Genomic DNA, 4703 nt, shown 5'->3' on the forward strand with positions numbered 1-4703 from the left:
CTTGGTGTCCATACGTTTGTTCTCTACATCTGTGTCTCAATTTCTGCCCTGCAAATGGGTCATCTGTACCATTTTTCTGGGTTCCACATATATGTGTTAATATACGATATATTTTTTTCTCCTTCTGACTTACTTCACTCTGTATGACAGTCTCTAGATCCATCCACATCTCAACAAATGACTCAATTTCGTTCCTTTTTATAGCTGAGTCATATTCCATTGTATATATATATGTACCACAACTTCTTTATCCATTCGTCTGTCGATGGGCATTTAGGTTGCTTCCATGACCTGGCTATTGTAAATAGTGCTGCAATGAACATTGGGGTGCATGTGTCTTTTTGAATTATGGTTTTCTCTGGGTATATGCCCAGTACTGGGATTGCTGTGTCATATGGTAATTCTATTTTTAGTTTTTGAAGGAACCTCCATACTGTTCTCCATAGTGGCTGTATCAATTTACATTCCCACCAACAGTGCAAGAGGGTTCCCTTTGCTCCACACCCTCTCCAGCATTTGTTGTTTGTAGATTTTCTGATGATGCCCATTGTAACTGGTGTGAGGTGATACCTCATTGTAGTTTTGATTTGCATTTCTCTAATAATTAGTGATGTTGAGCAGCTTTTCATGTGCTTCTTGGCCATCTGTATGTCTTCTTTGTACTTCCAATTTTTAAATGACTAATAAACATTTCTACAATTAGATGGGTCATAGGTCATGGCTTTTTTTAAAAAAAAATTAATTTATTTACTTTTGGCTGCATTGGGTCTTCGTTGGGTTGCGCGGGCTTCTCATTGCAGTGGCTTCTCTTGTTGTGGAGCACGGGCTCTAGGCTCGAGGGCTTTACTTGTTGTGGCTCTCAGGCTCTAGAGCACAGGCTCAGTTGTAGCACACGGGCTTAGTTGCTCCCCGGCATGTGGGATCTTCCTGTATCAGGACTTGAACCCGTGTCCCCCGCATTGGCAGGTGGATTCTTAACCACTGCGCCACCCGGGAAGCCCTGTCATGGCTTTAAAAAAAAGATTTCTGGTTTGTATGCAAAATTGCCTTTCAAAGATTGCACCAATCTATTACTTCCACTGTAATAGAACAGTGTTTTATTGAAACTCCACATGTTTCACTGTCCTTGTTGACTACTTGTTCACTGTTCTTATTACCAATAATGTTTGGATTAGTCATTGCTGATGTGATAGGTGATCTAGGGTAAGGGTTATGGTTCAAGTTGCAGTGAACACAAAGCACTTTTAGTAACAAGCACATGGTGTTCCATGAATATTTACTTGGTTTTTCAGTAGGGATGTGATGGGCTTTGTAGAACTCTAGGATTTAGGAACTGGAGGACACTGTCCATTTAATATAGCCCCGTGTTTTGAAGGTAAAGAAAGTGAGACACAGAGAGGTCAAGTAACCTAAGTTCTTACAACTGGTTAGGAGCAGAATGAGTATTAGATTTCTGGTTTTCAAACTCATTGATTTTTCACTGTGTCACACAGTTTTTCTTTTACCTTAATTATTCATCGAACATCCCTCCATCTGGCTTCCCTGACGTGGCTGACCAAATTAGGGGGTAGTGCTTGTGACCACAGAACAAAGTAATCAATGCTTGCCACTCTTTGGGACTAAGGTAAAGGATTCTGATTAACCTCATCAGGCAGTCCACCTTTGTCACCATTTAATTCCTCCTTTCCCCACTAAGAGCTTCTCAGGTGCCAATGTTTAACTCAGATAAAATGGGAGGGATGTGAAGATAGGGACCTGAAATGTGGCCTCTCCCTGACAGACAGAGGCCTCAGACTCCATGAGGTTGTTTAGAGTGCTTTGTGCCTGGAAACAGGTTTCCTTAAGGGTTATGAGCTGTGTGGTAGTTGCAGTGTCTGGCTGCGTGGCCTTTCTCTTCTTCCATGGTGTGGAGAAAAGCTACGGTGCGGTAACCCACAGAAGCTGGCTCGGCCTGACCGCACCTTGCCCCGGAAAACGGTCCTGGGAGCCTTCATCTTAATGCAGCTTTTGTTCTGCAGGTTCGGCAGTGTGGAAGTCCTCACTGCCCTCACCCTTTTTGCATTTCTCTTGAGAGCACTTGGTTTCCCAGGAAGGTCTGGGTAGCGTGTATTACTCTCTCTGTATATCGATATAGCAGGATGAAAAGTAAATGCAATGAAGTTTTTCAGTTCAGATCTTTTTTTTTTTCATTTGATATTGTGATGATTTAGCTATAAAAAGGTTAGCAGCTTCAAGGCTGGAAACACATGTTAAATACTTATCTTTATTGCCAATAAGATTGACTAAAATTACCAAGGCAAAATGTTTTCTTTCTTAGAAAGTCTCAGAATAACCTCCCTTTATCACCCTGTCCTTAACAAAGAACAAAGGATGTTATCAACACATTACAAGAATTATCTTGATAGATTCTAATTTTTGCATAAAAGTAACCAAAAAAGAAACCTGCTTGGAAAGCCTCTCGCCTCTGGGGAAAGGTCTTAATGCTATTTGATGTGCTTTTGGATGAGAAGCTCAGAAAAGGAACTTTTAAAAGATAACCATGTCCTGTTTATTTTTTAGAGATAAGTTATGGTTTTTTAAGCATCATGGAAGTGACAGTAAAAGTGGGCTTAAATTTTTGGCACAATCCGCCTTCCTCCCTTTTACTTGTTCATTCACTTACTCATTAGTTAATTCACTCAACAAAGATTTCTTACAGGCCTACTGTGTGACACATACCGTGTAAGGCACTGGGGATATAGCAATGAACAAAATGTAGACTTTGCTTTCACGGAATTTATAAGCGTCTTGTGGGCAAAAAGTCAAGTCTTTCTGGGAAGACTTACTAGTAGTGGAGCCATGTAAGCCGAGACCCGAGGAGTGGGAGGAAATCTGAAGATGGTGCCTACTATGGATAGATCTGGAGGTGCCTTGGGAAGGTGGAGCTACATGTACAATATGTTGAAGAAGGGGGCCGTGGAAATACTCAGGTTTAATTACAGAGTCTTCATCTCAGAAACAAAAACCGTTTGCTATTATTTTTAGAACTTAAACATTGTTTCTCCACGTGACTAGGCCTCATTAGCAGGGGGGGGGTGTGGGGCCGGGGGAGTGTGGCGGGTGGCAGGGGTGTGGGGGGAGATTCGAAGGCTTGGGTTACAATCGCAAAGACATTCTTTTTGGTTCCCTCTGCATCCGCTCCAGCAGCTCCAGCTCCTCCGTGCCTTGCCAGTTCTTCCTGTAGTTTGAAAACTGCGTGGAGATTCTTTCCTCTAGGTTGGCAGTTCTGATTAGAGTGGATTATTCTGACTCAGAAACCAGGCGAAAATAATCATGACATGCTTTTGTGCAGTGGTGCCATAGATTGGCTGTATCTTGTCCCCTGGAGTGTCGTCATAAGGGACTGAAGGCCACTGGACGCATCGTACATTGTGTGAGAAGTGGCAGAAAGAAGTAGCTGCAGACCCAGTGCTGGAGACATATTAGAAGGAAGGGCTGCTGAAACAGGAGGCACTTCTCCACTTTTGCGTGAAAATAGCAGCACTCAAGAGAAAAGCCGCCCGTTGGAGCAGAGCGTGGACTCACAGAAAGAAGAGCTAAAGTTCAAGGTCACTTAGTCAGTGTTCTTTGAACTTTCTTAGACACTTTTTTTTTTCCTCCCAACAAAATCTTCTATGGAAATCTAGAATATAAATCTGATAAAAGCAATGAATTGACACCTTAGAGAGTTTTAATATTCATTATTTTTAACGCCTGAAGCAATGCTTTTCCCTAAAGCTCTTGGGTTCTGACAGGCACAGCCTGAAAAAGAGCTAATAGTAATAGCTCACTTTTATTAGTGTTTGCAGTGAGAGACACTGTGCTGAGCCCTGCTTGCGGTTTCACATCTAATCTCCCCCGCAGCCCTATGAGGCAGGCACGGTGTTGATCATCTCTGTGTTACAGATGAGGCTTTAGGTTTAGAGAGGCTTAATCTCCTGCCCAAGGTCACATGGCTAGTAAGCGAAGGGAGTTGGATTTGAACCCAGGTGTCCGTGTCTGACCAGCCAAAGCCCTTAATCGTTGATCTAGGGGGATATTGGCACCGAATGGCACAATATGTGGTCATGACCTTACTGAGATCACATTTGTGGTCAGTGCCAGCACTGGAATTGGGACCCAGGAATTCTGACCCCTGCTCCAGTGGTCTTTGTGTGTATCATGGTGACAACTGCTCTGGAAACATCAGAGTGATAGTTAATAGATGAGCTAGTTTCTTGGAAACACAGTTCCCTTAAAACAAAATATAGTTAATAGGACACACGTCCTTCTTTTCATGTAGCTTAAGAATAGTTTTTTTTAAAAGGGAGATGAACATGTGTTAAAGTAGAGGGGGAAAAAAATCTCTCCTTCCTTCTCTCTCCTCCCTTGCTCTTTTTGCTGTAATTAGACAACTTGAAAAATCTTTCAAAAGGGTTTATTTTTGAAATGAAAAAGCTAGTAGCTAGGTTAATTTATTTTTCTTATTCTTCAGGCTGTTGGTATGTGTGTATGTATGTATGTATTTAAAATTACCTAGATTACCTACCGGCCTAACATAAGGGATAAATGTTTTTAAAATGGTAATCTAAGCACTTAGAGTAAAAGCCACTTTTTGTGTTAATTCTTTTTTTTTTTTTTTTTTTTTTTTGCGGTACGCGGGCCTCTCACTGTTGTGGCCTCTCCCGTTGCGGAGCACAGGCTCC

General features: G+C 42.0%; 1 protein-coding gene across 5 annotated transcripts in view; it reads left to right on the top strand.

The window, feature by feature from the left end:
- The window catches only part of FHIP1A (FHF complex subunit HOOK interacting protein 1A), a 286478-nt gene that overhangs the window by 135780 nt on the left and 145995 nt on the right, over positions 1-4703 (top strand). The window contains exon 1 of one of the 5 annotated variants that reach the window (XM_055085929.1): positions 3180-3587. The exons of 3 other annotated variants lie outside the window; for them this stretch is intronic. The gene's annotated coding sequence lies outside the window, so the exon portion shown is untranslated. Of the gene's footprint in view, positions 1-3179; positions 3588-4703 lie in introns of those variants that run through there. One more of the 5 variants, XM_055085935.1, reaches the window with a different exon arrangement.

Source organism: Physeter macrocephalus, chromosome 7 (genome assembly GCF_002837175.3).
Source record: "Physeter macrocephalus isolate SW-GA chromosome 7, ASM283717v5, whole genome shotgun sequence".
NCBI classification, from domain to species: domain Eukaryota; kingdom Metazoa; phylum Chordata; class Mammalia; order Artiodactyla; family Physeteridae; genus Physeter; species Physeter macrocephalus.